Source organism: Phocoena phocoena, chromosome 19 (assembly GCF_963924675.1).
Source record: "Phocoena phocoena chromosome 19, mPhoPho1.1, whole genome shotgun sequence".
In the NCBI taxonomy this organism is placed as follows: domain Eukaryota; kingdom Metazoa; phylum Chordata; class Mammalia; order Artiodactyla; family Phocoenidae; genus Phocoena; species Phocoena phocoena.
Genome location: NC_089237.1, coordinates 39,642,899 through 39,670,669, shown reverse-complemented (window position 1 = coordinate 39,670,669; position 27,771 = coordinate 39,642,899). Strand labels below are relative to the sequence as shown.

Sequence of the window (27,771 nt, the reverse complement as noted above, 5' to 3'; positions counted from 1 at the left end):
CCTCCCACCACGGCGCGCGTGCGCCGGAGGGGCCGCTCCCCGCCGGCCCGGCCGGCCGGGCGGCCAGAAGGCGGCCCCGGAAGGCAGCCGCACCCCGGACGCTCCCGGGGTGGCTGGCCCGGACCCAGAATCCGCCGCGGGCCCGGTTGCCGTCCTTTCGGCCAGCGAGCCCCTCGACCTGCACCTGGCCGCCCCCACTGGCGCCCAGCCCCGCTGCCGCCACCTGTGCGCCGGTGTGTCCCGCCACAGCTCCCTCCGGCAGAAGCCCCGCCTCCGCCGTGTCGCCGCGGCCGGGTGCGGGAGCGGGATCGAGGGCCGGGGCCGCTTCCCCGGGCCTGCCGGCCACCAGGGGCGGGCTCCTGAGCTCGGCGGGTGGTGTGCGGGCAAGGGTGGCCTTGCCGGGGCTGAGGGGCCGTGGCGACGCAATGGTGGCTCCCAGTGGCTTCGGGCCAGCTGCTGTCGGGCAGCAGGGCCGGCCCGGGCTGCGGCCGGGCTGCGCCTAGCGCCGCGTGGGCGGGCAGGGGCGATGCCCCAGGGACCGCGGGCCCCGGGCCCCGAAGCCTCCGGGGCCACGTCCCTGTGAGCGACGTGCGGGATCTTGGGCGGGGCGCCAAGCGCCGAAGGGTTTGCTGGGTCACGCCGGCCCTCGGCTGGGAGGTGGTGGCCAAACCCTCCGCCACCGCCCGATACCCGAGACGTCCGTTCCCCCTGCCTGGGCGGGCTGACCGCCGGGCTGGCTGGCCCTAAGGCGCCAGCGCCAGCGCAACTGGGCCTCAAGAGGCAGCCCGCGGTCCCCGCCCCCGTCTACGGCCATACCACCCTGAACGCGCCCGATCTCGTCTGATCTCGGAAGCTAAGCAGGGTCGGGCCTGGTTAGTACTTGGATGGGAGACCGCCTGGGAATACCGGGTGCTGTAGGGTTTTTGCCTCCCGCTCCGCCTTCTCCTTTACTCGCCCGTGGGCGGTGGCCGCCGGCTCCGCCCCCGCCGGGCCCCGCTGCAGGCCCCACCTCCTCAGGCCCCTCCCACCACGGCGCGCGTGCGCCGGAGGGGCCGCTCCCCGCCGGCCCGGCCGGCCGGGCGGCCAGAAGGCGGCCCCGGAAGGCAGCCGCACCCCGGACGCTCCCGGGGTGGCTGGCCCGGACCCAGAATCCGCCGCGGGCCCGGTTGCCGTCCTTTCGGCCAGCGAGCCCCTCGACCTGCACCTGGCCGCCCCCACTGGCGCCCAGCCCCGCTGCCGCCACCTGTGCGCCGGTGTGTCCCGCCACAGCTCCCTCCGGCAGAAGCCCCGCCTCCGCCGTGTCGCCGCGGCCGGGTGCGGGAGCGGGATCGAGGGCCGGGGCCGCTTCCCCGGGCCTGCCGGCCACCAGGGGCGGGCTCCTGAGCTCGGCGGGTGGTGTGCGGGCAAGGGTGGCCTTGCCGGGGCTGAGGGGCCGTGGCGACGCAATGGTGGCTCCCAGTGGCTTCGGGCCAGCTGCTGTCGGGCAGCAGGGCCGGCCCGGGCTGCGGCCGGGCTGCGCCTAGCGCCGCGTGGGCGGGCAGGGGCGATGCCCCAGGGACCGCGGGCCCCGGGCCCCGAAGCCCCCGGGGCCACGTCCCTGTGAGCGACGTGCGGGATCTTGGGCGGGGCGCCAAGCGCCGAAGGGTTTGCTGGGTCACGCCGGCCCTCGGCTGGGAGGTGGTGGCCAAACCCTCCGCCACCGCCCGATACCCGAGACGTCCGTTCCCCCTGCCTGGGCGGGCTGACCGCCGGGCTGGCTGGCCCTAAGGCGCCAGCGCCAGCGCAACTGGGCCTCAAGAGGCAGCCCGCGGTCCCCGCCCCCGTCTACGGCCATACCACCCTGAACGCGCCCGATCTCGTCTGATCTCGGAAGCTAAGCAGGGTCGGGCCTGGTTAGTACTTGGATGGGAGACCGCCTGGGAATACCGGGTGCTGTAGGCTTTTTGCCTCCCGCTCCGCCTTCTCCTTTACTCGCCCGCGGGCGGTGGCCGCCGGCTCCGCCCCCGCCGGGCCCCGCTGCAGGCCCCACCTCCTCAGGCCCCTCCCACCACGGCGCGCGTGCGCCGGAGGGGCCGCTCCCCGCCGGCCCGGCCGGCCGGGCGGCCAGAAGGCGGCCCCGGAAGGCAGCCGCACCCCGGACGCTCCCGGGGTGGCTGGCCCGGACCCAGAATCCGCCGCGGGCCCGGTTGCCGTCCTTTCGGCCAGCGAGCCCCTCGACCTGCACCTGGCCGCCCCCACTGGCGCCCAGCCCCGCTGCCGCCACCTGTGCGCCGGTGTGTCCCGCCACAGCTCCCTCCGGCAGAAGCCCCGCCTCCGCCGTGTCGCCGCGGCCGGGTGCGGGAGCGGGATCGAGGGCCGGGGCCGCTTCCCCGGGCCTGCCGGCCACCAGGGGCGGGCTCCTGAGCTCGGCGGGTGGTGTGCGGGCAAGGGTGGCCTTGCCGGGGCTGAGGGGCCGTGGCGACGCAATGGTGGCTCCCAGTGGCTTCGGGCCAGCTGCTGTCGGGCAGCAGGGCCGGCCCGGGCTGCGGCCGGGCTGCGCCTAGCGCCGCGTGGGCGGGCAGGGGCGATGCCCCAGGGACCGCGGGCCCTGGGCCCCGAAGCCCCCGGGGCCACGTCCCTGTGAGCGACGTGCGGGATCTTGGGCGGGGCGCCAAGCGCCGAAGGGTTTGCTGGGTCACGCCGGCCCTCGGCTGGGAGGTGGTGGCCAAACCCTCCGCCACCGCCCGATACCCGAGACGTCCGTTCCCCCTGCCTGGGCGGGCGGCGGGGTCCCGCCGGGGCGGGCTGACCGCCGGGCTGGCTGGCCCTAAGGCGCCAGCGCCAGCGCAACTGGGCCTCAAGAGGCAGCCCGCGGTCCCCGCCCCCGTCTACGGCCATACCACCCTGAACGCGCCCGATCTCGTCTGATCTCGGAAGCTAAGCAGGGTCGGGCCTGGTTAGTACTTGGATGGGAGACCGCCTGGGAATACCGGGTGCTGTAGGCTTTTTGCCTCCCGCTCCGCCTTCTCCTTTACTCGCCCGCGGGCGGTGGCCGCCGGCTCCGCCCCCGCCGGGCCCCGCTGCAGGCCCCACCTCCTCAGGCCCCTCCCACCACGGCGCGCGTGCGCCGGAGGGGCCGCTCCCCGCCGGCCCGGCCGGCCGGGCGGCCAGAAGGCGGCCCCGGAAGGCAGCCGCACCCCGGACGCTCCCGGGGTGGCTGGCCCGGACCCAGAATCCGCCGCGGGCCCGGTTGCCGTCCTTTCGGCCAGCGAGCCCCTCGACCTGCACCTGGCCGCCCCCACTGGCGCCCAGCCCCGCTGCCGCCACCTGTGCGCCGGTGTGTCCCGCCACAGCTCCCTCCGGCAGAAGCCCCGCCTCCGCCGTGTCGCCGCGGCCGGGTGCGGGAGCGGGATCGAGGGCCGGGGCCGCTTCCCCGGGCCTGCCGGCCACCAGGGGCGGGCTCCTGAGCTCGGCGGGTGGTGTGCGGGCAAGGGTGGCCTTGCCGGGGCTGAGGGGCCGTGGCGACGCAATGGTGGCTCCCAGTGGCTTCGGGCCAGCTGCTGTCGGGCAGCAGGGCCGGCCCGGGCTGCGGCCGGGCTGCGCCTAGCGCCGCGTGGGCGGGCAGGGGCGATGCCCCAGGGACCGCGGGCCCCGGGCCCCGAAGCCTCCGGGGCCACGTCCCTGTGAGCGACGTGCGGGATCTTGGGCGGGGCGCCAAGCGCCGAAGGGTTTGCTGGGTCACGCCGGCCCTCGGCTGGGAGGTGGTGGCCAAACCCTCCGCCACCGCCCGATACCCGAGACGTCCGTTCCCCCTGCCTGGGCGGGCTGACCGCCGGGCTGGCTGGCCCTAAGGCGCCAGCGCCAGCGCAACTGGGCCTCAAGAGGCAGCCCGCGGTCCCCGTCCCCGTCTACGGCCATACCACCCTGAACGCGCCCGATCTCGTCTGATCTCGGAAGCTAAGCAGGGTCGGGCCTGGTTAGTACTTGGATGGGAGACCGCCTGGGAATACCGGGTGCTGTAGGCTTTTTGCCTCCCGCTCCGCCTTCTCCTTTACTCGCCCGCGGGCCGTGGCCGCCGGCTCCGCCCCCGCCGGGCCCCGCTGCAGGCCCCACCTCCTCAGGCCCCTCCCACCACGGCGCGCGTGCGCCGGAGGGGCCGCTCCCCGCCGGCCCGGCCGGCCGGGCGGCCAGAAGGCGGCCCCGGAAGGCAGCCGCACCCCGGACGCTCCCGGGGTGGCTGGCCCGGACCCAGAATCTGCCGCGGGCCCGGTTGCCGTCCTTTCGGCCAGCGAGCCCCTCGACCTGCACCTGGCCGCCCCCACTGGCGCCCAGCCCCGCTGCCGCCACCTGTGCGCCGGTGTGTCCCGCCACAGCTCCCTCCGGCAGAAGCCCCGCCTCCGCCGTGTCGCCGCGGCCGGGTGCGGGAGCGGGATCGAGGGCCGGGGCCGCTTCCCCGGGCCTGCCGGCCACCAGGGGCGGGCTCCTGAGCTCGGCGGGTGGTGTGCGGGCAAGGGTGGCCTTGCCGGGGCTGAGGGGCCGTGGCGACGCAATGGTGGCTCCCAGTGGCTTCGGGCCAGCTGCTGTCGGGCAGCAGGGCCGGCCCGGGCTGCGGCCGGGCTGCGCCTAGCGCCGCGTGGGCGGGCAGGGGCGATGCCCCAGGGACCGCGGGCCCCGGGCCCCGAAGCCCCCGGGGCCACGTCCCTGTGAGCGACGTGCGGGATCTTGGGCGGGGCGCCAAGCGCCGAAGGGTTTGCTGGGTCACGCCGGCCCTCGGCTGGGAGGTGGTGGCCAAACCCTCCGCCACCGCCCGATACCCGAGACGTCCGTTCCCCCTGCCTGGGCGGGCGGCGGGGTCCCGCCGGGGCGGGCTGACCGCCGGGCTGGCTGGCCCTAAGGCGCCAGCGCCAGCGCAACTGGGCCTCAAGAGGCAGCCCGCGGTCCCCGCCCCCGTCTACGGCCATACCACCCTGAACGCGCCCGATCTCGTCTGATCTCGGAAGCTAAGCAGGGTCGGGCCTGGTTAGTACTTGGATGGGAGACCGCCTGGGAATACCGGGTGCTGTAGGCTTTTTGCCTCCCGCTCCGCCTTCTCCTTTACTCGCCCGCGGGCGGTGGCCGCCGGCTCCGCCCCCGCCGGGCCCCGCTGCAGGCCCCACCTCCTCAGGCCCCTCCCACCACGGCGCGCGTGCGCCGGAGGGGCCGCTCCCCGCCGGCCCAGCCGGCCGGGCGGCCAGAAGGCGGCCCCGGAAGGCAGCCGCACCCCGGACGCTCCCGGGGTGGCTGGCCCGGACCCAGAATCCGCCGCGGGCCCGGTTGCCGTCCTTTCGGCCAGCGAGCCCCTCGACCTGCACCTGGCCGCCCCCACTGGCGCCCAGCCCCGCTGCCGCCACCTGTGCGCCGGTGTGTCCCGCCACAGCTCCCTCCGGCAGAAGCCCCGCCTCCGCCGTGTCGCCGCGGCCGGGTGCGGGAGCGGGATCGAGGGCCGGGGCCGCTTCCCCGGGCCTGCCGGCCACCAGGGGCGGGCTCCTGAGCTCGGCGGGTGGTGTGCGGGCAAGGGTGGCCTTGCCGGGGCTGAGGGGCCGTGGCGACGCAATGGTGGCTCCCAGTGGCTTCGGGCCAGCTGCTGTCGGGCAGCAGGGCCGGCCCGGGCTGCGGCCGGGCTGCGCCTAGCGCCGCGTGGGCGGGCAGCGGCGATGCCCCAGGGACCGCGGGCCCCGGGCCCCGAAGCCCCCGGGGCCACGTCCCTGTGAGCGACGTGCGGGATCTTGGGCGGGGCGCCAAGCGCCGAAGGGTTTGCTGGGTCACGCCGGCCCTCGGCTGGGAGGTGGTGGCCAAACCCTCCGCCACCGCCCGATACCCGAGACGTCCGTTCCCCCTGCCTGGGCGGGCTGACCGCCGGGCTGGCTGGCCCTAAGGCGCCAGCGCCAGCGCAACTGGGCCTCAAGAGGCAGCCCGCGGTCCCCGCCCCCGTCTACGGCCATACCACCCTGAACGCGCCCGATCTCGTCTGATCTCGGAAGCTAAGCAGGGTCGGGCCTGGTTAGTACTTGGATGGGAGACCGCCTGGGAATACCGGGTGCTGTAGGCTTTTTGCCTCCCGCTCCGCCTTCTCCTTTACTCGCCCGCGGGCGGTGGCCGCCGGCTCCGCCCCCGCCGGGCCCCGCTGCAGGCCCCACCTCCTCAGGCCCCTCCCACCACGGCGCGCGTGCGCCGGAGGGGCCGCTCCCCGCCGGCCCGGCCGGCCGGGCGGCCAGAAGGCGGCCCCGGAAGGCAGCCGCACCCCGGACGCTCCCGGGGTGGCTGGCCCGGACCCAGAATCCGCCGCGGGCCCGGTTGCCGTCCTTTCGGCCAGCGAGCCCCTCGACCTGCACCTGGCCGCCCCCACTGGCGCCCAGCCCCGCTGCCGCCACCTGTGCGCCGGTGTGTCCCGCCACAGCTCCCTCCGGCAGAAGCCCCGCCTCCGCCGTGTCGCCGCGGCCGGGTGCGGGAGCGGGATCGAGGGCCGGGGCCGCTTCCCCGGGCCTGCCGGCCACCAGGGGCGGGCTCCTGAGCTCGGCGGGTGGTGTGCGGGCAAGGGTGGCCTTGCCGGGGCTGAGGGGCCGTGGCGACGCAATGGTGGCTCCCAGTGGCTTCGGGCCAGCTGCTGTCGGGCAGCAGGGCCGGCCCGGGCTGCGGCCGGGCTGCGCCTAGCGCCGCGTGGGCGGGCAGGGGCGATGCCCCAGGGACCGCGGGCCCCGGGCCCCGAAGCCCCCGGGGCCACGTCCCTGTGAGCGACGTGCGGGATCTTGGGCGGGGCGCCAAGCGCCGAAGGGTTTGCTGGGTCACGCCGGCCCTCGGCTGGGAGGTGGTGGCCAAACCCTCCGCCACCGCCCGATACCCGAGACGTCCGTTCCCCCTGCCTGGGCGGGCTGACCGCCGGGCTGGCTGGCCCTAAGGCGCCAGCGCCAGCGCAACTGGGCCTCAAGAGGCAGCCCGCGGTCCCCGCCCCCGTCTACGGCCATACCACCCTGAACGCGCCCGATCTCGTCTGATCTCGGAAGCTAAGCAGGGTCGGGCCTGGTTAGTACTTGGATGGGAGACCGCCTGGGAATACCGGGTGCTGTAGGCTTTTTGCCTCCCGCTCCGCCTTCTCCTTTACTCGCCCGCGGGCGGTGGCCGCCGGCTCCGCCCCCGCCGGGCCCCGCTGCAGGCCCCACCTCCTCAGGCCCCTCCCACCACGGCGCGCGTGCGCCGGAGGGGCCGCTCCCCGCCGGCCCGGCCGGCCGGGCGGCCAGAAGGCGGCCCCGGAAGGCAGCCGCACCCCGGACGCTCCCGGGGTGGCTGGCCCGGACCCAGAATCCGCCGCGGGCCCGGTTGCCGTCCTTTCGGCCAGCGAGCCCCTCGACCTGCACCTGGCCGCCCCCACTGGCGCCCAGCCCCGCTGCCGCCACCTGTGCGCCGGTGTGTCCCGCCACAGCTCCCTCCGGCAGAAGCCCCGCCTCCGCCGTGTCGCCGCGGCCGGGTGCGGGAGCGGGATCGAGGGCCGGGGCCGCTTCCCCGGGCCTGCCGGCCACCAGGGGCGGGCTCCTGAGCTCGGCGGGTGGTGTGCGGGCAAGGGTGGCCTTGCCGGGGCTGAGGGGCCGTGGCGACGCAATGGTGGCTCCCAGTGGCTTCGGGCCAGCTGCTGTCGGGCAGCAGGGCCGGCCCGGGCTGCGGCCGGGCTGCGCCTAGCGCCGCGTGGGCGGGCAGGGGCGATGCCCCAGGGACCGCGGGCCCCGGGCCCCGAAGCCCCCGGGGCCACGTCCCTGTGAGCGACGTGCGGGATCTTGGGCGGGGCGCCAAGCGCCGAAGGGTTTGCTGGGTCACGCCGGCCCTCGGCTGGGAGGTGGTGGCCAAACCCTCCGCCACCGCCCGATACCCGAGACGTCCGTTCCCCCTGCCTGGGCGGGCTGACCGCCGGGCTGGCTGGCCCTAAGGCGCCAGCGCCAGCGCAACTGGGCCTCAAGAGGCAGCCCGCGGTCCCCGCCCCCGTCTACGGCCATACCACCCTGAACGCGCCCGATCTCGTCTGATCTCGGAAGCTAAGCAGGGTCGGGCCTGGTTAGTACTTGGATGGGAGACCGCCTGGGAATACCGGGTGCTGTAGGCTTTTTGCCTCCCGCTCCGCCTTCTCCTTTACTCGCCCGCGGGCGGTGGCCGCCGGCTCCGCCCCCGCCGGGCCCCGCTGCAGGCCCCACCTCCTCAGGCCCCTCCCACCACGGCGCGCGTGCGCCGGAGGGGCCGCTCCCCGCCGGCCCGGCCGGCCGGGCGGCCAGAAGGCGGCCCCGGAAGGCAGCCGCACCCCGGACGCTCCCGGGGTGGCTGGCCCGGACCCAGAATCCGCCGCGGGCCCGGTTGCCGTCCTTTCGGCCAGCGAGCCCCTCGACCTGCACCTGGCCGCCCCCACTGGCGCCCAGCCCCGCTGCCGCCACCTGTGCGCCGGTGTGTCCCGCCACAGCTCCCTCCGGCAGAAGCCCCGCCTCCGCCGTGTCGCCGCGGCCGGGTGCGGGAGCGGGATCGAGGGCCGGGGCCGCTTCCCCGGGCCTGCCGGCCACCAGGGGCGGGCTCCTGAGCTCGGCGGGTGGTGTGCGGGCAAGGGTGGCCTTGCCGGGGCTGAGGGGCCGTGGCGACGTAATGGTGGCTCCCAGTGGCTTCGGGCCAGCTGCTGTCGGACAGCAGGGCCGGCCCGGGCTGCGGCCGGGCTGCGCCTAGCGCCGCGTGGGCGGGCAGGGGCGATGCCCCAGGGACCGCGGGCCCCGGGCCCCGAAGCCCCCGGGGCCACGTCCCTGTGAGCGACGTGCGGGATCTTGGGCGGGGCGCCAAGCGCCGAAGGGTTTGCTGGGTCACGCCGGCCCTCGGCTGGGAGGTGGTGGCCAAACCCTCCGCCACCGCCCGATACCCGAGACGTCCGTTCCCCCTGCCTGGGCGGGCTGACCGCCGGGCTGGCTGGCCCTAAGGCGCCAGCGCCAGCGCAACTGGGCCTCAAGAGGCAGCCCGCGGTCCCCGCCCCCGTCTACGGCCATACCACCCTGAACGCGCCCGATCTCGTCTGATCTCGGAAGCTAAGCAGGGTCGGGCCTGGTTAGTACTTGGATGGGAGACCGCCTGGGAATACCGGGTGCTGTAGGCTTTTTGCCTCCCGCTCCGCCTTCTCCTTTACTCGCCCGCGGGCGGTGGCCGCCGGCTCCGCCCCCGCCGGGCCCCGCTGCAGGCCCCACCTCCTCAGGCCCCTCCCACCACGGCGCGCGTGCGCCGGAGGGGCCGCTCCCCGCCGGCCCGGCCGGCCGGGCGGCCAGAAGGCGGCCCCGGAAGGCAGCCGCACCCCGGACGCTCCCGGGGTGGCTGGCCCGGACCCAGAATCCGCCGCGGGCCCGGTTGCCGTCCTTTCGGCCAGCGAGCCCCTCGACCTGCACCTGGCCGCCCCCACTGGCGCCCAGCCCCGCTGCCGCCACCTGTGCGCCGGTGTGTCCCGCCACAGCTCCCTCCGGCAGAAGCCCCGCCTCCGCCGTGTCGCCGCGGCCGGGTGCGGGAGCGGGATCGAGGGCCGGGGCCGCTTCCCCGGGCCTGCCGGCCACCAGGGGCGGGCTCCTGAGCTCGGCGGGTGGTGTGCGGGCAAGGGTGGCCTTGCCGGGGCTGAGGGGCCGTGGCGACGCAATGGTGGCTCCCAGTGGCTTCGGGCCAGCTGCTGTCGGGCAGCAGGGCCGGCCCGGGCTGCGGCCGGGCTGCGCCTAGCGCCGCGTGGGCGGGCAGGGGCGATGCCCAAGGGACCGCGGGCCCCGGGCCCCGAAGCCCCCGGGGCCACGTCCCTGTGAGCGACGTGCGGGATCTTGGGCGGGGCGCCAAGCGCCGAAGGGTTTGCTGGGTCACGCCGGCCCTCGGCTGGGAGGTGGTGGCCAAACCCTCCGCCACCGCCCGATACCCGAGACGTCCGTTCCCCCTGCCTGGGCGGGCTGACCGCCGGGCTGGCTGGCCCTAAGGCGCCAGCGCCAGCGCAACTGGGCCTCAAGAGGCAGCCCGCGGTCCCCGCCCCCGTCTACGGCCATACCACCCTGAACGCGCCCGATCTCGTCTGATCTCGGAAGCTAAGCAGGGTCGGGCCTGGTTAGTACTTGGATGGGAGACCGCCTGGGAATACCGGGTGCTGTAGGCTTTTTGCCTCCCGCTCCGCCTTCTCCTTTACTCGCCCGCGGGCGGTGGCCGCCGGCTCCGCCCCCGCCGGGCCCCGCTGCAGGCCCCACCTCCTCAGGCCCCTCCCACCACGGCGCGCGTGCGCCGGAGGGGCCGCTCCCCGCCGGCCCGGCCGGCCGGGCGGCCAGAAGGCGGCCCCGGAAGGCAGCCGCACCCCGGACGCTCCCGGGGTGGCTGGCCCGGACCCAGAATCCGCCGCGGGCCCGGTTGCCGTCCTTTCGGCCAGCGAGCCCCTCGACCTGCACCTGGCCGCCCCCACTGGCGCCCAGCCCCGCTGCCGCCACCTGTGCGCCGGTGTGTCCCGCCACAGCTCCCTCCGGCAGAAGCCCCGCCTCCGCCGTGTCGCCGCGGCCGGGTGCGGGAGCGGGATCGAGGGCCGGGGCCGCTTCCCCGGGCCTGCCGGCCACCAGGGGCGGGCTCCTGAGCTCGGCGGGTGGTGTGCGGGCAAGGGTGGCCTTGCCGGGGCTGAGGGGCCGTGGCGACGCAATGGTGGCTCCCAGTGGCTTCGGGCCAGCTGCTGTCGGGCAGCAGGGCCGGCCCGGGCTGCGGCCGGGCTGCGCCTAGCGCCGCGTGGGCGGGCAGGGGCGATGCCCCAGGGACCGCGGGCCCCGGGCCCCGAAGCCCCCGGGGCCACGTCCCTGTGAGCGACGTGCGGGATCTTGGGCGGGGCGCCAAGCGCCGAAGGGTTTGCTGGGTCACGCCGGCCCTCGGCTGGGAGGTGGTGGCCAAACCCTCCGCCACCGCCCGATACCCGAGACGTCCGTTCCCCCTGCCTGGGCGGGCTGACCGCCGGGCTGGCTGGCCCTAAGGCGCCAGCGCCAGCGCAACTGGGCCTCAAGAGGCAGCCCGCGGTCCCCGCCCCCGTCTACGGCCATACCACCCTGAACGCGCCCGATCTCGTCTGATCTCGGAAGCTAAGCAGGGTCGGGCCTGGTTAGTACTTGGATGGGAGACCGCCTGGGAATACCGGGTGCTGTAGGCTTTTTGCCTCCCGCTCCGCCTTCTCCTTTACTCGCCCGCGGGCGGTGGCCGCCGGCTCCGCCCCCGCCGGGCCCCGCTGCAGGCCCCACCTCCTCAGGCCCCTCCCACCACGGCGCGCGTGCGCCGGAGGGGCCGCTCCCCGCCGGCCCGGCCGGCCGGGCGGCCAGAAGGCGGCCCCGGAAGGCAGCCGCACCCCGGACGCTCCCGGGGTGGCTGGCCCGGACCCAGAATCCGCCGCGGGCCCGGTTGCCGTCCTTTCGGCCAGCGAGCCCCTCGACCTGCACCTGGCCGCCCCCACTGGCGCCCAGCCCCGCTGCCGCCACCTGTGCGCCGGTGTGTCCCGCCACAGCTCCCTCCGGCAGAAGCCCCGCCTCCGCCGTGTCGCCGCGGCCGGGTGCGGGAGCGGGATCGAGGGCCGGGGCCGCTTCCCCGGGCCTGCCGGCCACCAGGGGCGGGCTCCTGAGCTCGGCGGGTGGTGTGCGGGCAAGGGTGGCCTTGCCGGGGCTGAGGGGCCGTGGCGACGCAATGGTGGCTCCCAGTGGCTTCGGGCCAGCTGCTGTCGGGCAGCAGGGCCGGCCCGGGCTGCGGCCGGGCTGCGCCTAGCGCCGCGTGGGCGGGCAGGGGCGATGCCCCAGGGACCGCGGGCCCCGGGCCCCGAAGCCTCCGGGGCCACGTCCCTGTGAGGGACGTGCGGGATCTTGGGCGGGGCGCCAAGCGCCGAAGGGTTTGCTGGGTCACGCTGGCCCTCGGCTGGGAGGTGGTGGCCAAACCCTCCGCCACCGCCCGATACCCGAGACGTCCGTTCCCCCTGCCTGGGCGGGCTGACCGCCGGGCTGGCTGGCCCTAAGGCGCCAGCGCCAGCGCAACTGGGCCTCAAGAGGCAGCCCGCGGTCCCCGTCCCCGTCTACGGCCATACCACCCTGAACGCGCCCGATCTCGTCTGATCTCGGAAGCTAAGCAGGGTCGGGCCTGGTTAGTACTTGGATGGGAGACCGCCTGGGAATACCGGGTGCTGTAGGCTTTTTGCCTCCCGCTCCGCCTTCTCCTTTACTCGCCCGCGGGCGGTGGCCGCCGGCTCCGCCCCCGCCGGGCCCCGCTGCAGGCCCCACCTCCTCAGGCCCCTCCCACCACGGCGCGCGTGCGCCGGAGGGGCCGCTCCCCGCCGGCCCGGCTGGCCGGGCGGCCAGAATGCGGCCCCGGAAGGCAGCCGCACCCCGGACGCTCCCGGGGTGGCTGGCCCGGACCCAGAATCCGCCGCGGGCCCGGTTGCCGTCCTTTCGGCCAGCGAGCCCCTCGACCTGCACCTGGCCGCCCCCACTGGCGCCCAGCCCCGCTGCCGCCACCTGTGCGCCGGTGTGTCCCGCCACAGCTCCCTCCGGCAGAAGCCCCGCCTCCGCCGTGTCGCCGCGGCCGGGTGCGGGAGCGGGATCGAGGGCCGGGGCCGCTTCCCCGGGCCTGCCGGCCACCAGGGGCGGGCTCCTGAGCTCGGCGGGTGGTGTGCGGGCAAGGGTGGCCTTGCCGGGGCTGAGGGGCCGTGGCGACGCAATGGTGGCTCCCAGTGGCTTCGGGCCAGCTGCTGTCGGGCAGCAGGGCCGGCCCGGGCTGCGGCCGGGCTGCGCCTAGCGCCGCGTGGGCGGGCAGGGGCGATGCCCCAGGGACCGCGGGCCCCGGGCCCCGAAGCCCCCGGGGCCACGTCCCTGTGAGCGACGTGCGGGATCTTGGGCGGGGCGCCAAGCGCCGAAGGGTTTGCTGGGTCACGCCGGCCCTCGGCTGGGAGGTGGTGGCCAAACCCTCCGCCACCGCCCGATACCCGAGACGTCCGTTCCCCCTGCCTGGGCGGGCGGCGGGGTCCCGCCGGGGCGGGCTGACCGCCGGGCTGGCTGGCCCTAAGGCGCCAGCGCCAGCGCAACTGGGCCTCAAGAGGCAGCCCGCGGTCCCCGCCCCCGTCTACGGCCATACCACCCTGAACGCGCCCGATCTCGTCTGATCTCGGAAGCTAAGCAGGGTCGGGCCTGGTTAGTACTTGGATGGGAGACCGCCTGGGAATACCGGGTGCTGTAGGCTTTTTGCCTCCCGCTCCGCCTTCTCCTTTACTCGCCCGCGGGCGGTGGCCGCCGGCTCCGCCCCCGCCGGGCCCCGCTGCAGGCCCCACCTCCTCAGGCCCCTCCCACCACGGCGCGCGTGCGCCGGAGGGGCCGCTCCCCGCCGGCCCGGCCGGCCGGGCGGCCAGAAGGCGGCCCCGGAAGGCAGCCGCACCCCGGACGCTCCCGGGGTTGCTGGCCCGGACCCAGAATCCGCCGCGGGCCCGGTTGCCGTCCTTTCGGCCAGCGAGCCCCTCGACCTGCACCTGGCCGCCCCCACTGGCGCCCAGCCCCGCTGCCGCCACCTGTGCGCCGGTGTGTCCCGCCACAGCTCCCTCCGGCAGAAGCCCCGCCTCCGCCGTGTCGCCGCGGCCGGGTGCGGGAGCGGGATCGAGGGCCGGGGCCGCTTCCCCGGGCCTGCCGGCCACCAGGGGCGGGCTCCTGAGCTCGGCGGGTGGTGTGCGGGCAAGGGTGGCCTTGCCGGGGCTGAGGGGCCGTGGCGACGCAATGGTGGCTCCCAGTGGCTTCGGGCCAGCTGCTGTCGGGCAGCAGGGCCGGCCCGGGCTGCGGCCGGGCTGCGCCTAGCGCCGCGTGGGCGGGCAGGGGCGATGCCCCAGGGACCGCGGGCCCCGGGCCCCGAAGCCTCCGGGGCCACGTCCCTGTGAGCGACGTGCGGGATCTTGGGCGGGGCGCCAAGCGCCGAAGGGTTTGCTGGGTCACGCCGGCCCTCGGCTGGGAGGTGGTGGCCAAACCCTCCGCCACCGCCCGATACCCGAGACGTCCGTTCCCCCTGCCTGGGCGGGCTGACCGCCGGGCTGGCTGGCCCTAAGGCGCCAGCGCCAGCGCAACTGGGCCTCAAGAGGCAGCCCGCGGTCCCCGCCCCCGTCTACGGCCATACCACCCTGAACGCGCCCGATCTCGTCTGATCTCGGAAGCTAAGCAGGGTCGGGCCTGGTTAGTACTTGGATGGGAGACCGCCTGGGAATACCGGGTGCTGTAGGCTTTTTGCCTCCCGCTCCGCCTTCTCCTTTACTCGCCCGCGGGCGGTGGCCGCCGGCTCCGCCCCCGCCGGGCCCCGCTGCAGGCCCCACCTCCTCAGGCCCCTCCCACCACGGCGCGCGTGCGCCGGAGGGGCCGCTCCCCGCCGGCCCGGCCGGCCGGGCGGCCAGAAGGCGGCCCCGGAAGGCAGCCGCACCCCGGACGCTCCCGGGGTGGCTGGCCCGGACCCAGAATCCGCCGCGGGCCCGGTTGCCGTCCTTTCGGCCAGCGAGCCCCTCGACCTGCACCTGGCCGCCCCCACTGGCGCCCAGCCCCGCTGCCGCCACCTGTGCGCCGGTGTGTCCCGCCACAGCTCCCTCCGGCAGAAGCCCCGCCTCCGCCGTGTCGCCGCGGCCGGGTGCGGGAGCGGGATCGAGGGCCGGGGCCGCTTCCCCGGGCCTGCCGGCCACCAGGGGCGGGCTCCTGAGCTCGGCGGGTGGTGTGCGGGCAAGGGTGGCCTTGCCGGGGCTGAGGGGCCGTGGCGACGCAATGGTGGCTCCCAGTGGCTTCGGGCCAGCTGCTGTCGGGCAGCAGGGCCGGCCCGGGCTGCGGCCGGGCTGCGCCTAGCGCCGCGTGGGCGGGCAGGGGCGATGCCCCAGGGACCGCGGGCCCCGGGCCCCGAAGCCCCCGGGGCCACGTCCCTGTGAGCGACGTGCGGGATCTTGGGCGGGGCGCCAAGCGCCGAAGGGTTTGCTGGGTCACGCCGGCCCTCGGCTGGGAGGTGGTGGCCAAACCCTCCGCCACCGCCCGATACCCGAGACGTCCGTTCCCCCTGCCTGGGCGGGCTGACCGCCGGGCTGGCTGGCCCTAAGGCGCCAGCGCCAGCGCAACTGGGCCTCAAGAGGCAGCCCGCGGTCCCCGCCCCCGTCTACGGCCATACCACCCTGAACGCGCCCGATCTCGTCTGATCTCGGAAGCTAAGCAGGGTCGGGCCTGGTTAGTACTTGGATGGGAGACCGCCTGGGAATACCGGGTGCTGTAGGCTTTTTGCCTCCCGCTCCGCCTTCTCCTTTACTCGCCCGCGGGCGGTGGCCGCCGGCTCCGCCCCCGCCGGGCCCCGCTGCAGGCCCCACCTCCTCAGGCCCCTCCCACCACGGCGCGCGTGCGCCGGAGGGGCCGCTCCCCGCCGGCCCGGCCGGCCGGGCGGCCAGAAGGCGGCCCCGGAAGGCAGCCGCACCCCGGACGCTCCCGGGGTGGCTGGCCCGGACCCAGAATCCGCCGCGGGCCCGGTTGCCGTCCTTTCGGCCAGCGAGCCCCTCGACCTGCACCTGGCCGCCCCCACTGGCGCCCAGCCCCGCTGCCGCCACCTGTGCGCCGGTGTGTCCCGCCACAGCTCCCTCCGGCAGAAGCCCCGCCTCCGCCGTGTCGCCGCGGCCGGGTGCGGGAGCGGGATCGAGGGCCGGGGCCGCTTCCCCGGGCCTGCCGGCCACCAGGGGCGGGCTCCTGAGCTCGGCGGGTGGTGTGCGGGCAAGGGTGGCCTTGCCGGGGCTGAGGGGCCGTGGCGACGCAATGGTGGCTCCCAGTGGCTTCGGGCCAGCTGCTGTCGGGCAGCAGGGCCGGCCCGGGCTGCGGCCGGGCTGCGCCTAGCGCCGCGTGGGCGGGCAGGGGCGATGCCCCAGGGACCGCGGGCCCCGGGCCCCGAAGCCCCCGGGGCCACGTCCCTGTGAGCGACGTGCGGGATCTTGGGCGGGGCGCCAAGCGCCGAAGGGTTTGCTGGGTCACGCCGGCCCTCGGCTGGGAGGTGGTGGCCAAACCCTCCGCCACCGCCCGATACCCGAGACGTCCGTTCCCCCTGCCTGGGCGGGCTGACCGCCGGGCTGGCTGGCCCTAAGGCGCCAGCGCCAGCGCAACTGGGCCTCAAGAGGCAGCCCGCGGTCCCCGCCCCCGTCTACGGCCATACCACCCTGAACGCGCCCGATCTCGTCTGATCTCGGAAGCTAAGCAGGGTCGGGCCTGGTTAGTACTTGGATGGGAGACCGCCTGGGAATACCGGGTGCTGTAGGCTTTTTGCCTCCCGCTCCGCCTTCTCCTTTACTCGCCCGCGGGCGGTGGCCGCCGGCTCCGCCCCCGCCGGGCCCCGCTGCAGGCCCCACCTCCTCAGGCCCCTCCCACCACGGCGCGCGTGCGCCGGAGGGGCCGCTCCCCGCCGGCCCGGCCGGCCGGGCGGCCAGAAGGCGGCCCCGGAAGGCAGCCGCACCCCGGACGCTCCCGGGGTGGCTGGCCCGGACCCAGAATCCGCCGCGGGCCCGGTTGCCGTCCTTTCGGCCAGCGAGCCCCTCGACCTGCACCTGGCCGCCCCCACTGGCGCCCAGCCCCGCTGCCGCCACCTGTGCGCCAGTGTGTCCCGCCACAGCTCCCTCCGGCAGAAGCCCCGCCTCCGCCGTGTCGCCGTGGCCGGGTGCGGGAGCGGGATCGAGGGCCGGGGCCGCTTCCCCGGGCCTGCCGGCCACCAGGGGCGGGCTCCTGAGCTCGGCGGGTGGTGTGCGGGCAAGGGTGGCCTTGCCGGGGCTGAGGGGCCGTGGCGACGTAATGGTGGCTCCCAGTGGCTTCGGGCCAGCTGCTGTCGGGCAGCAGGGCCGGCCCGGGCTGCGGCCGGGCTGCGCCTAGCGCCGCGTGGGCGGGCAGGGGCGATGCCCCAGGGACCGCGGGCCCCGGGCCCCGAAGCCCCCGGGGCCACGTCCCTGTGAGCGACGTGCGGGATCTTGGGCGGGGCGCCAAGCGCCGAAGGGTTTGCTGGGTCACGCCGGCCCTCGGCTGGGAGGTGGTGGCCAAACCCTCCGCCACCGCCCGATACCCGAGACGTCCGTTCCCCCTGCCTGGGCGGGCTGACCGCCGGGCTGGCTGGCCCTAAGGCGCCAGCGCCAGCGCAACTGGGCCTCAAGAGGCAGCCCGCGGTCCCCGCCCCCGTCTACGGCCATACCACCCTGAACGCGCCCGATCTCGTCTGATCTCGGAAGCTAAGCAGGGTCGGGCCTGGTTAGTACTTGGATGGGAGACCGCCTGGGAATACCGGGTGCTGTAGGCTTTTTGCCTCCCGCTCCGCCTTCTCCTTTACTCGCCCGCGGGCGGTGGCCGCCGGCTCCGCCCCCGCCGGGCCCCGCTGCAGGCCCCACCTCCTCAGGCCCCTCCCACCACGGCGCGCGTGCGCCGGAGGGGCCGCTCCCCGCCGGCCCGGCCGGCCGGGCGGCCAGAAGGCGGCCCCGGAAGGCAGCCGCACCCCGGACGCTCCCGGGGTGGCTGGCCCGGACCCAGAATCCGCCGCGGGCCCGGTTGCCGTCCTTTCGGCCAGCGAGCCCCTCGACCTGCACCTGGCCGCCCCCACTGGCGCCCAGCCCCGCTGCCGCCACCTGTGCGCCGGTGTGTCCCGCCACAGCTCCCTCCGGCAGAAGCCCCGCCTCCGCCGTGTCGCCGCGGCCGGGTGCGGGAGCGGGATCGAGGGCCGGGGCCGCTTCCCCGGGCCTGCCGGCCACCAGGGGCGGGCTCCTGAGCTCGGCGGGTGGTGTGCGGGCAAGGGTGGCCTTGCCGGGGCTGAGGGGCCGTGGCGACGCAATGGTGGCTCCCAGTGGCTTCGGGCCAGCTGCTGTCGGGCAGCAGGGCCGGCCCGGGCTGCGGCCGGGCTGCGCCTAGCGCCGCGTGGGCGGGCAGGGGCGATGCCCCAGGGACCGCGGGCCCCGGGCCCCGAAGCCCCCGGGGCCACGTCCCTGTGAGCGACGTGCGGGATCTTGGGCGGGGCGCCAAGCGCCGAAGGGTTTGCTGGGTCACGCCGGCCCTCGGCTGGGAGGTGGTGGCCAAACCCTCCGCCACCGCCCGATACCCGAGACGTCCGTTCCCCCTGCCTGGGCGGGCTGACCGCCGGGCTGGCTGGCCCTAAGGCGCCAGCGCCAGCGCAACTGGGCCTCAAGAGGCAGCCCGCGGTCCCCGCCCCGTCTACGGCCATACCACCCTGAACGCGCCCGATCTCGTCTGATCTCGGAAGCTAAGCAGGGTCGGGCCTGGTTAGTACTTGGATGGGAGACCGCCTGGGAATACCGGGTGCTGTAGGCTTTTTGCCTCCCGCTCCGCCTTCTCCTTTACTCGCCCGCGGGCGGTGGCCGCCGGCTCCGCCCCCGCCGGGCCCCGCTGCAGGCCCCACCTCCTCAGGCCCCTCCCACCACGGCGCGCGTGCGCCGGAGGGGCCGCTCCCCGCCGGCCCGGCCGGCCGGGCGGCCAGAAGGCGGCCCCGGAAGGCAGCCGCACCCCGGACGCTCCCGGGGTGGCTGGCCCGGACCCAGAATCCGCCGCGGGCCCGGTTGCCGTCCTTTCGGCCAGCGAGCCCCTCGACCTGCACCTGGCCGCCCCCACTGGCGCCCAGCCCCGCTGCCGCCACCTGTGCGCCGGTGTGTCCCGCCACAGCTCCCTCCGGCAGAAGCCCCGCCTCCGCCGTGTCGCCGCGGCCGGGTGCGGGAGCGGGATCGAGGGCCGGGGCCGCTTCCCCGGGCCTGCCGGCCACCAGGGGCGGGCTCCTGAGCTCGGCGGGTGGTGTGCGGGCAAGGGTGGCCTTGCCGGGGCTGAGGGGCCGTGGCGACGCAATGGTGGCTCCCAGTGGCTTCGGGCCAGCTGCTGTCGGGCAGCAGGGCCGGCCCGGGCTGCGGCCGGGCTGCGCCTAGCGCCGCGTGGGCGGGCAGGGGCGATGCCCCAGGGACCGCGGGCCCCGGGCCCCGAAGCCCCCGGGGCCACGTCCCTGTGAGCGACGTGCGGGATCTTGGGCGGGGCGCCAAGCGCCGAAGGGTTTGCTGGGTCACGCCGGCCCTCGGCTGGGAGGTGGTGGCCAAACCCTCCGCCACCGCCCGATACCCGAGACGTCCGTTCCCCCTGCCTGGGCGGGCTGACCGCCGGGCTGGCTGGCCCTAAGGCGCCAGCGCCAGCGCAACTGGGCCTCAAGAGGCAGCCCGCGGTCCCCGCCCCCGTCTACGGCCATACCACCCTGAACGCGCCCGATCTCGTCTGATCTCGGAAGCTAAGCAGGGTCGGGCCTGGTTAGTACTTGGATGGGAGACCGCCTGGGAATACCGGGTGCTGTAGGCTTTTTGCCTCCCGCTCCGCCTTCTCCTTTACTCGCCCGCGGGCGGTGGCCGCCGGCTCCGCCCCCGCCGGGCCCCGCTGCAGGCCCCACCTCCTCAGGCCCCTCCCACCACGGCGCGCGTGCGCCGGAGGGGCCGCTCCCCGCCGGCCCGGCCGGCCGGGCGGCCAGAAGGCGGCCCCGGAAGGCAGCCGCACCCCGGACGCTCCCGGGGTGGCTGGCCCGGACCCAGAATCCGCCGCGGGCCCGGTTGCCGTCCTTTCGGCCAGCGAGCCCCTCGACCTGCACCTGGCCGCCCCCACTGGCGCCCAGCCCCGCTGCCGCCACCTGTGCGCCGGTGTGTCCCGCCACAGCTCCCTCCGGCAGAAGCCCCGCCTCCGCCGTGTCGCCGCGGCCGGGTGCGGGAGCGGGATCGAGGGCCGGGGCCGCTTCCCCGGGCCTGCCGGCCACCAGGGGCGGGCTCCTGAGCTCGGCGGGTGGTGTGCGGGCAAGGGTGGCCTTGCCGGGGCTGAGGGGCCGTGGCGACGCAATGGTGGCTCCCAGTGGCTTCGGGCCAGCTGCTGTCGGGCAGCAGGGCCGGCCCGGGCTGCGGCCGGGCTGCGCCTAGCGCCGCGTGGGCGGGCAGGGGCGATGCCCCAGGGACCGCGGGCCCCGGGCCCCGAAGCCCCCGGGGCCACGTCCCTGTGAGCGACGTGCGGGATCTTGGGCGGGGCGCCAAGCGCCGAAGGGTTTGCTGGGTCACGCCGGCCCTCGGCTGGGAGGTGGTGGCCAAACCCTCCGCCACCGCCCGATACCCGAGACGTCCGTTCCCCCTGCCTGGGCGGGCGGCGGGGTCCCGCCGGGGCGGGCTGACCGCCGGGCTGGCTGGCCCTAAGGCGCCAGCGCCAGCGCAACTGGGCCTCAAGAGGCAGCCCGCGGTCCCCGCCCCCGTCTACGGCCATACCACCCTGAACGCGCCCGATCTCGTCTGATCTCGGAAGCTAAGCAGGGTCGGGCCTGGTTAGTACTTGGATGGGAGACCGCCTGGGAATACCGGGTGCTGTAGGCTTTTTGCCTCCCGCTCCGCCTTCTCCTTTACTCGCCCGCGGGCGGTGGCCGCCGGCTCCGCCCCCGCCGGGCCCCGCTGCAGGCCCCACCTCCTCAGGCCCCTCCCACCACGGCGCGCGTGCGCCGGAGGGGCCGCTCCCCGCCGGCCCGGCCGGCCGGGCGGCCAGAAGGCGGCCCCGGAAGGCAGCCGCACCCCGGACGCTCCCGGGGTGGCTGGCCCGGACCCAGAATCCGCCGCGGGCCCGGTTGCCGTCCTTTCGGCCAGCGAGCCCCTCGACCTGCACCTGGCCGCCCCCACTGGCGCCCAGCCCCGCTGCCGCCACCTGTGCGCCGGTGTGTCCCGCCACAGCTCCCTCCGGCAGAAGCCCCGCCTCCGCCGTGTCGCCGCGGCCGGGTGCGGGAGCGGGATCGAGGGCCGGGGCCGCTTCCCCGGGCCTGCCGGCCACCAGGGGCGGGCTCCTGAGCTCGGCGGGTGGTGTGCGGGCAAGGGTGGCCTTGCCGGGGCTGAGGGGCCGTGGCGACGCAATGGTGGCTCCCAGTGGCTTCGGGCCAGCTGCTGTCGGGCAGCAGGGCCGGCCCGGGCTGCGGCCGGGCTGCGCCTAGCGCCGCGTGGGCGGGCAGGGGCGATGCCCCAGGGACCGCGGGCCCCGGGCCCCGAAGCCCCCGGGGCCACGTCCCTGTGAGCGACGTGCGGGATCTTGGGCGGGGCGCCAAGCGCCGAAGGGTTTGCTGGGTCACGCCGGCCCTCGGCTGGGAGGTGGTGGCCAAACCCTCCGCCACCGCCCGATACCCGAGACGTCCGTTCCCCCTGCCTGGGCGGGCTGACCGCCGGGCTGGCTGGCCCTAAGGCGCCAGCGCCAGCGCAACTGGGCCTCAAGAGGCAGCCCGCGGTCCCCGCCCCCGTCTACGGCCATACCACCCTGAACGCGCCCGATCTCGTCTGATCTCGGAAGCTAAGCAGGGTCGGGCCTGGTTAGTACTTGGATGGGAGACCGCCTGGGAATACCGGGTGCTGTAGGCTTTTTGCCTCCCGCTCCGCCTTCTCCTTTACTCGCCCGCGGGCGGTGGCCGCCGGCTCCGCCCCCGCCGGGCCCCGCTGCAGGCCCCACCTCCTCAGGCCCCTCCCACCACGGCGCGCGTGCGCCGGAGGGGCCGCTCCCCGCCGGCCCGGCCGGCCGGGCGGCCAGAAGGCGGCCCCGGAAGGCAGCCGCACCCCGGACGCTCCCGGGGTGGCTGGCCCGGACCCAGAATCCGCCGCGGGCCCGGTTGCCGTCCTTTCGGCCAGCGAGCCCCTCGACCTGCACCTGGCCGCCCCCACTGGCGCCCAGCCCCGCTGCCGCCACCTGTGCGCCGGTGTGTCCCGCCACAGCTCCCTCCGGCAGAAGCCCCGCCTCCGCCGTGTCGCCGCGGCCGGGTGCGGGAGCGGGATCGAGGGCCGGGGCCGCTTCCCCGGGCCTGCCGGCCACCAGGGGCGGGCTCCTGAGCTCGGCGGGTGGTGTGCGGGCAAGGGTGGCCTTGCCGGGGCTGAGGGGCCGTGGCGACGCAATGGTGGCTCCCAGTGGCTTCGGGCCAGCTGCTGTCGGGCAGCAGGGCCGGCCCGGGCTGCGGCCGGGCTGCGCCTAGCGCCGCGTGGGCGGGCAGGGGCGATGCCCCAGGGACCGCGGGCCCCGGGCCCCGAAGCCCCCGGGGCCACGTCCCTGTGAGCGACGTGCGGGATCTTGGGCGGGGCGCCAAGCGCCGAAGGGTTTGCTGGGTCACGCCGGCCCTCGGCTGGGAGGTGGTGGCCAAACCCTCCGCCACCGCCCGATACCCGAGACGTCCGTTCCCCCTGCCTGGGCGGGCTGACCGCCGGGCTGGCTGGCCCTAAGGCGCCAGCGCCAGCGCAACTGGGCCTCAAGAGGCAGCCCGCGGTCCCCGCCCCCGTCTACGGCCATACCACCCTGAACGCGCCCGATCTCGTCTGATCTCGGAAGCTAAGCAGGGTCGGGCCTGGTTAGTACTTGGATGGGAGACCGCCTGGGAATACCGGGTGCTGTAGGCTTTTTGCCTCCCGCTCCGCCTTCTCCTTTACTCGCCCGCGGGCGGTGGCCGCCGGCTCCGCCCCCGCCGGGCCCCGCTGCAGGCCCCACCTCCTCAGGCCCCTCCCACCACGGCGCGCGTGCGCCGGAGGGGCCGCTCCCCGCCGGCCCGGCCGGCCGGGCGGCCAGAAGGCGGCCCCGGAAGGCAGCCGCACCCCGGACGCTCCCGGGGTGGCTGGCCCGGACCCAGAATCCGCCGCGGGCCCGGTTGCCGTCCTTTCGGCCAGCGAGCCCCTCGACCTGCACCTGGCCGCCCCCACTGGCGCCCAGCCCCGCTGCCGCCACCTGTGCGCCGGTGTGTCCCGCCACAGCTCCCTCCGGCAGAAGCCCCGCCTCCGCCGTGTCGCCGCGGCCGGGTGCGGGAGCGGGATCGAGGGCCGGGGCCGCTTCCCCGGGCCTGCCGGCCACCAGGGGCGGGCTCCTGAGCTCGGCGGGTGGTGTGCGGGCAAGGGTGGCCTTGCCGGGGCTGAGGGGCCGTGGCGACGCAATGGTGGCTCCCAGTGGCTTCGGGCCAGCTGCAGTCGGGCAGCAGGGCCGGCCCGGGCTGCGGCCGTGCTGCGCCTAGCGCCGCGTGGGCGGGCAGGGGCGATGCCCCAGGGACCGCGGGCCCCGGGCCCCGAAGCCTCCGGGGCCACGTCCCTGTGAGCGACGTGCGGGATCTTGGGCGGGGCGCCAAGCGCCGAAGGGTTTGCTGGGTCACGCCGGCCCTCGGCTGGGAGGTGGTGGCCAAACCCTCCGCCACCGCCCGATACCCGAGACGTCCGTTCCCCCTGCCTGGGCGGGCGGCGGGGTCCCGCCGGGGCGGGCTGACCGCCGGGCTGGCTGGCCCTAAGGCGCCAGCGCCAGCGCAACTGGGCCTCAAGAGGCAGCCCGCGGTCCCCGCCCCCGTCTACGGCCATACCACCCTGAACGCGCCCGATCTCGTCTGATCTCGGAAGCTAAGCAGGGTCGGGCCTGGTTAGTACTTGGATGGGAGACCGCCTGGGAATACCGGGTGCTGTAGGCTTTTTGCCTCCCGCTCCGCCTTCTCCTTTACTCGCCCGCGGGCGGTGGCCGCCGGCTCCGCCCCCGCCGGGCCCCGCTGCAGGCCCCACCTCCTCAGGCCCCTCCCACCACGGCGCGCGTGCGCCGGAGGGGCCGCTCCCCGCCGGCCCGGCCGGCCGGGCGGCCAGAAGGCGGCCCCGGAAGGCAGCCGCACCCCGGACGCTCCCGGGGTGGCTGGCCCGGACCCAGAATCCGCCGCGGGCCCGGTTGCCGTCCTTTCGGCCAGCGAGCCCCTCGACCTGCACCTGGCCGCCCCCACTGGCGCCCAGCCCCGCTGCCGCCACCTGTGCGCCGGTGTGTCCCGCCACAGCTCCCTCCGGCAGAAGCCCCGCCTCCGCCGTGTCGCCGCGGCCGGGTGCGGGAGCGGGATCGAGGGCCGGGGCCGCTTCCCCGGGCCTGCCGGCCACCAGGGGCGGGCTCCTGAGCTCGGCGGGTGGTGTGCGGGCAAGGGTGGCCTTGCCGGGGCTGAGGGGCCGTGGCGACGCAATGGTGGCTCCCAGTGGCTTCGGGCCAGCTGCTGTCGGGCAGCAGGGCCGGCCCGGGCTGCGGCCGGGCTGCGCCTAGCGCCGCGTGGGCGGGCAGGGGCGATGCCCCAGGGACCGCGGGCCCCGGGCCCCGAAGCCCCCGGGGCCACGTCCCTGTGAGCGACGTGCGGGATCTTGGGCGGGGCGCCAAGCGCCGAAGGGTTTGCTGGGTCACGCCGGCCCTCGGCTGGGAGGTGGTGGCCAAACCCTCCGCCACCGCCCGATACCCGAGACGTCCGTTCCCCCTGCCTGGGCGGGCTGACCGCCGGGCTGGCTGGCCCTAAGGCGCCAGCGCCAGCGCAACTGGGCCTCAAGAGGCAGCCCGCGGTCCCCGCCCCCGTCTACGGCCATACCACCCTGAACGCGCCCGATCTCGTCTGATCTCGGAAGCTAAGCAGGGTCGGGCCTGGTTAGTACTTGGATGGGAGACCGCCTGGGAATACCGGGTGCTGTAGGCTTTTTGCCTCCCGCTCCGCCTTCTCCTTTACTCGCCCGCGGGCGGTGGCCGCCGGCTCCGCCCCCGCCGGGCCCCGCTGCAGGCCCCACCTCCTCAGGCCCCTCCCACCACGGCGCGCGTGCGCCGGAGGGGCCGCTCCCCGCCGGCCCGGCCGGCCGGGCGGCCAGAAGGCGGCCCCGGAAGGCAGCCGCACCCCGGACGCTCCCGGGGTGGCTGGCCCGGACCCAGAATCCGCCGCGGGCCCGGTTGCCGTCCTTTCGGCCAGCGAGCCCCTCGACCTGCACCTGGCCGCCCCCACTGGCGCCCAGCCCCGCTGCCGCCACCTGTGCGCCGGTGTGTCCCGCCACAGCTCCCTCCGGCAGAAGCCCCGCCTCCGCCGTGTCGCCGCGGCCGGGTGCGGGAGCGGGATCGAGGGCCGGGGCCGCTTCCCCGGGCCTGCCGGCCACCAGGGGCGGGCTCCTGAGCTCGGCGGGTGGTGTGCGGGCAAGGGTGGCCTTGCCGGGGCTGAGGGGCCGTGGCGATGCAATGGTGGCTCCCAGTGGCTTCGGGCCAGCTGCTGTCGGGCAGCAGGGCCGGCCCGGGCTGCGGCCGGGCTGCGCCTAGCGCCGCGTGGGCGGGCAGGGGCGATGCCCCAGGGACCGCGGGCCCCGGGCCCCGAAGCCCCCGGGGCCACGTCCCTGTGAGCGACGTGCGGGATCTTGGGCGGGGCGCCAAGCGCCGAAGGGTTTGCTGGGTCACGCCGGCCCTCGGCTGGGAGGTGGTGGCCAAACCCTCCGCCACCGCCCGATACCCGAGACGTCCGTTCCCCCTGCCTGGGCGGGCGGCGGGGTCCCGCCGGGGCGGGCTGACCGCCGGGCTGGCTGGCCCTAAGGCGCCAGCGCCAGCGCAACTGGGCCTCAAGAGGCAGCCCGCGGTCCCCGCCCCCGTCTACGGCCATACCACCCTGAACGCGCCCGATCTCGTCTGATCTCGGAAGCTAAGCAGGGTCGGGCCTGGTTAGTACTTGGATGGGAGACCGCCTGGGAATACCGGGTGCTGTAGGCTTTTTGCCTCCCGCTCCGCCTTCTCCTTTACTCGCCCGCGGGCGGTGGCCGCCGGCTCCGCCCCCGCCGGGCCCCGCTGCAGGCCCCACCTCCTCAGGCCCCTCCCACCACGGCGCGCGTGCGCCGGAGGGGCCGCTCCCCGCCGGCCCGGCCGGCCGGGCGGCCAGAAGGCGGCCCCGGAAGGCAGCCGCACCCCGGACGCTCCCGGGGTGGCTGGCCCGGACCCAGAATCCGCCGCGGGCCCGGTTGCCGTCCTTTCGGCCAGCGAGCCCCTCGACCTGCACCTGGCCGCCCCCACTGGCGCCCAGCCCCGCTGCCGCCACCTGTGCGCCGGTGTGTCCCGCCACAGCTCCCTCCGGCAGAAGCCCCGCCTCCGCCGTGTCGCCGCGGCCGGGTGCGGGAGCGGGATCGAGGGCCGGGGCCGCTTCCCCGGGCCTGCCGGCCACCAGGGGCGGGCTCCTGAGCTCGGCGGGTGGTGTGCGGGCAAGGGTGGCCTTGCCGGGGCTGAGGGGCCGTGGCGACGCAATGGTGGCTCCCAGTGGCTTCGGGCCAGCTGCAGTCGGGCAGCAGGGCCGGCCCGGGCTGCGGCCGGGCTGCGCCTAGCGCCGCGTGGGCGGGCAGGGGCGATGCCCCAGGGACCGCGGGCCCCGGGCCCCGAAGCCTCCGGGGCCACGTCCCTGTGAGCGACGTGCGGGATCTTGGGCGGGGCGCCAAGCGCCGAAGGGTTTGCTGGGTCACGCCGGCCCTCGGCTGGGAGGTGGTGGCCAAACCCTCCGCCACCGCCCGATACCCGAGACGTCCGTTCCCCCTGCCTGGGCGGGCTGACCGCCGGGCTGGCTGGCCCTAAGGCGCCAGCGCCAGCGCAACTGGGCCTCAAGAGGCAGCCCGCGGTCCCCGCCCCCGTCTACGGCCATACCACCCTGAACGCGCCCGATCTCGTCTGATCTCGGAAGCTAAGCAGGGTCGGGCCTGGTTAGTACTTGGATGGGAGACCGCCTGGGAATACCGGGTGCTGTAGGCTTTTTGCCTCCCGCTCCGCCTTCTCCTTTACTCGCCCGCGGGCGGTGGCCGCCGGCTCCGCCCCCGCCGGGCCCCGCTGCAGGCCCCACCTCCTCAGGCCCCTCCCACCACGGCGCGCGTGCGCCGGAGGGGCCGCTCCCCGCCGGCCCGGCCGGCCGGGCGGCCAGAAGGCGGCCCCGGAAGGCAGCCGCACCCCGGACGCTCCCGGGGTGGCTGGCCCGGACCCAGAATCCGCCGCGGGCCCGGTTGCCGTCCTTTCGGCCAGCGAGCCCCTCGACCTGCACCTGGCCGCCCCCACTGGCGCCCAGCCCCGCTGCCGCCACCTGTGCGCCGGTGTGTCCCGCCACAGCTCCCTCCGGCAGAAGCCCCGCCTCCGCCGTGTCGCCGCGGCCGGGTGCGGGAGCGGGATCGAGGGCCGGGGCCGCTTCCCCGGGCCTGCCGGCCACCAGGGGCGGGCTCCTGAGCTCGGCGGGTGGTGTGCGGGCAAGGGTGGCCTTGCCGGGGCTGAGGGGCCGTGGCGACGCAATGGTGGCTCCCAGTGGCTTCGGGCCAGCTGCTGTCGGGCAGCAGGGCCGGCCCGGGCTGCGGCCGGGCTGCGCCTAGCGCCGCGTGGGCGGGCAGGGGCGATGCCCCAGGGACCGCGGGCCCCGGGCCCCGAAGCCCCCGGGGCCACGTCCCTGTGAGCGACGTGCGGGATCTTGGGCGGGGCGCCAAGCGCCGAAGGGTTTGCTGGGTCACGCCGGCCCTCGGCTGGGAGGTGGTGGCCAAACCCTCCGCCACCGCCCGATACCCGAGACGTCCGTTCCCCCTGCCTGGGCGGGCTGACCGCCGGGCTGGCTGGCCCTAAGGCGCCAGCGCCAGCGCAACTGGGCCTCAAGAGGCAGCCCGCGGTCCCCGCCCCCGTCTACGGCCATACCACCCTGAACGCGCCCGATCTCGTCTGATCTCGGAAGCTAAGCAGGGTCGGGCCTGGTTAGTACTTGGATGGGAGACCGCCTGGGAATACCGGGTGCTGTAGGCTTTTTGCCTCCCGCTCCGCCTTCTCCTTTACTCGCCCGCGGGCGGTGGCCGCCGGCTCCGCCCCCGCCGGGCCCCGCTGCAGGCCCCACCTCCTCAGGCCCCTCCCACCACGGCGCGCGTGCGCCGGAGGGGCCGCTCCCCGCCGGCCCGGCCGGCCGGGCGGCCAGAAGGCGGCCCCGGAAGGCAGCCGCACC

General features: G+C 76.9%; 27 non-coding genes across 27 annotated transcripts; all 27 read left to right on the top strand.

The window, feature by feature from the left end:
• Positions 1-802: 802 nt before the first annotated feature.
• On the top strand, positions 803-921 carry LOC136139470 (5S ribosomal RNA). The gene has a single exon (XR_010657005.1). It is a non-coding gene; the product is annotated as a 5S ribosomal RNA (ribosomal RNA).
• A 901-nt stretch (positions 922-1,822) lies between these two features.
• LOC136140022 (5S ribosomal RNA) lies at positions 1,823-1,941 on the top strand. The gene has a single exon (XR_010657520.1). It is a non-coding gene; the product is annotated as a 5S ribosomal RNA (ribosomal RNA).
• A 924-nt stretch (positions 1,942-2,865) lies between these two features.
• Positions 2,866-2,984, top strand: LOC136140021 (5S ribosomal RNA). Its single transcript, XR_010657519.1, has one exon. It is a non-coding gene; the product is annotated as a 5S ribosomal RNA (ribosomal RNA).
• A 901-nt stretch (positions 2,985-3,885) lies between these two features.
• Positions 3,886-4,004, top strand: LOC136140020 (5S ribosomal RNA). The gene has a single exon (XR_010657518.1). It is a non-coding gene; the product is annotated as a 5S ribosomal RNA (ribosomal RNA).
• Positions 4,005-4,928: 924 nt separating this feature from the next.
• On the top strand, positions 4,929-5,047 carry LOC136140019 (5S ribosomal RNA). The gene has a single exon (XR_010657517.1). It is a non-coding gene; the product is annotated as a 5S ribosomal RNA (ribosomal RNA).
• Positions 5,048-5,948: 901 nt separating this feature from the next.
• Positions 5,949-6,067, top strand: LOC136140018 (5S ribosomal RNA). The gene has a single exon (XR_010657516.1). It is a non-coding gene; the product is annotated as a 5S ribosomal RNA (ribosomal RNA).
• A 901-nt stretch (positions 6,068-6,968) lies between these two features.
• Positions 6,969-7,087, top strand: LOC136140017 (5S ribosomal RNA). Its single transcript, XR_010657515.1, has one exon. It is a non-coding gene; the product is annotated as a 5S ribosomal RNA (ribosomal RNA).
• Positions 7,088-7,988: 901 nt separating this feature from the next.
• On the top strand, positions 7,989-8,107 carry LOC136140016 (5S ribosomal RNA). Its single transcript, XR_010657514.1, has one exon. It is a non-coding gene; the product is annotated as a 5S ribosomal RNA (ribosomal RNA).
• A 901-nt stretch (positions 8,108-9,008) lies between these two features.
• Positions 9,009-9,127, top strand: LOC136140014 (5S ribosomal RNA). The gene has a single exon (XR_010657512.1). It is a non-coding gene; the product is annotated as a 5S ribosomal RNA (ribosomal RNA).
• A 901-nt stretch (positions 9,128-10,028) lies between these two features.
• Positions 10,029-10,147, top strand: LOC136140013 (5S ribosomal RNA). Its single transcript, XR_010657511.1, has one exon. It is a non-coding gene; the product is annotated as a 5S ribosomal RNA (ribosomal RNA).
• Positions 10,148-11,048: 901 nt separating this feature from the next.
• LOC136140012 (5S ribosomal RNA) lies at positions 11,049-11,167 on the top strand. The gene has a single exon (XR_010657510.1). It is a non-coding gene; the product is annotated as a 5S ribosomal RNA (ribosomal RNA).
• A 901-nt stretch (positions 11,168-12,068) lies between these two features.
• LOC136140011 (5S ribosomal RNA) lies at positions 12,069-12,187 on the top strand. Its single transcript, XR_010657509.1, has one exon. It is a non-coding gene; the product is annotated as a 5S ribosomal RNA (ribosomal RNA).
• Positions 12,188-13,111: 924 nt separating this feature from the next.
• On the top strand, positions 13,112-13,230 carry LOC136140010 (5S ribosomal RNA). The gene has a single exon (XR_010657508.1). It is a non-coding gene; the product is annotated as a 5S ribosomal RNA (ribosomal RNA).
• Positions 13,231-14,131: 901 nt separating this feature from the next.
• On the top strand, positions 14,132-14,250 carry LOC136140009 (5S ribosomal RNA). Its single transcript, XR_010657507.1, has one exon. It is a non-coding gene; the product is annotated as a 5S ribosomal RNA (ribosomal RNA).
• A 901-nt stretch (positions 14,251-15,151) lies between these two features.
• On the top strand, positions 15,152-15,270 carry LOC136140008 (5S ribosomal RNA). Its single transcript, XR_010657506.1, has one exon. It is a non-coding gene; the product is annotated as a 5S ribosomal RNA (ribosomal RNA).
• Positions 15,271-16,171: 901 nt separating this feature from the next.
• Positions 16,172-16,290, top strand: LOC136140007 (5S ribosomal RNA). The gene has a single exon (XR_010657505.1). It is a non-coding gene; the product is annotated as a 5S ribosomal RNA (ribosomal RNA).
• A 901-nt stretch (positions 16,291-17,191) lies between these two features.
• LOC136140006 (5S ribosomal RNA) lies at positions 17,192-17,310 on the top strand. The gene has a single exon (XR_010657504.1). It is a non-coding gene; the product is annotated as a 5S ribosomal RNA (ribosomal RNA).
• A 900-nt stretch (positions 17,311-18,210) lies between these two features.
• On the top strand, positions 18,211-18,329 carry LOC136140005 (5S ribosomal RNA). The gene has a single exon (XR_010657503.1). It is a non-coding gene; the product is annotated as a 5S ribosomal RNA (ribosomal RNA).
• Positions 18,330-19,230: 901 nt separating this feature from the next.
• LOC136140003 (5S ribosomal RNA) lies at positions 19,231-19,349 on the top strand. Its single transcript, XR_010657501.1, has one exon. It is a non-coding gene; the product is annotated as a 5S ribosomal RNA (ribosomal RNA).
• Positions 19,350-20,273: 924 nt separating this feature from the next.
• Positions 20,274-20,392, top strand: LOC136140002 (5S ribosomal RNA). The gene has a single exon (XR_010657500.1). It is a non-coding gene; the product is annotated as a 5S ribosomal RNA (ribosomal RNA).
• A 901-nt stretch (positions 20,393-21,293) lies between these two features.
• On the top strand, positions 21,294-21,412 carry LOC136140001 (5S ribosomal RNA). Its single transcript, XR_010657499.1, has one exon. It is a non-coding gene; the product is annotated as a 5S ribosomal RNA (ribosomal RNA).
• Positions 21,413-22,313: 901 nt separating this feature from the next.
• Positions 22,314-22,432, top strand: LOC136140000 (5S ribosomal RNA). The gene has a single exon (XR_010657498.1). It is a non-coding gene; the product is annotated as a 5S ribosomal RNA (ribosomal RNA).
• A 924-nt stretch (positions 22,433-23,356) lies between these two features.
• Positions 23,357-23,475, top strand: LOC136139999 (5S ribosomal RNA). The gene has a single exon (XR_010657497.1). It is a non-coding gene; the product is annotated as a 5S ribosomal RNA (ribosomal RNA).
• Positions 23,476-24,376: 901 nt separating this feature from the next.
• On the top strand, positions 24,377-24,495 carry LOC136139998 (5S ribosomal RNA). The gene has a single exon (XR_010657496.1). It is a non-coding gene; the product is annotated as a 5S ribosomal RNA (ribosomal RNA).
• Positions 24,496-25,419: 924 nt separating this feature from the next.
• Positions 25,420-25,538, top strand: LOC136139997 (5S ribosomal RNA). The gene has a single exon (XR_010657495.1). It is a non-coding gene; the product is annotated as a 5S ribosomal RNA (ribosomal RNA).
• Positions 25,539-26,439: 901 nt separating this feature from the next.
• Positions 26,440-26,558, top strand: LOC136139996 (5S ribosomal RNA). Its single transcript, XR_010657494.1, has one exon. It is a non-coding gene; the product is annotated as a 5S ribosomal RNA (ribosomal RNA).
• Positions 26,559-27,459: 901 nt separating this feature from the next.
• Positions 27,460-27,578, top strand: LOC136139995 (5S ribosomal RNA). Its single transcript, XR_010657493.1, has one exon. It is a non-coding gene; the product is annotated as a 5S ribosomal RNA (ribosomal RNA).
• Positions 27,579-27,771: the final 193 nt, after the last annotated feature.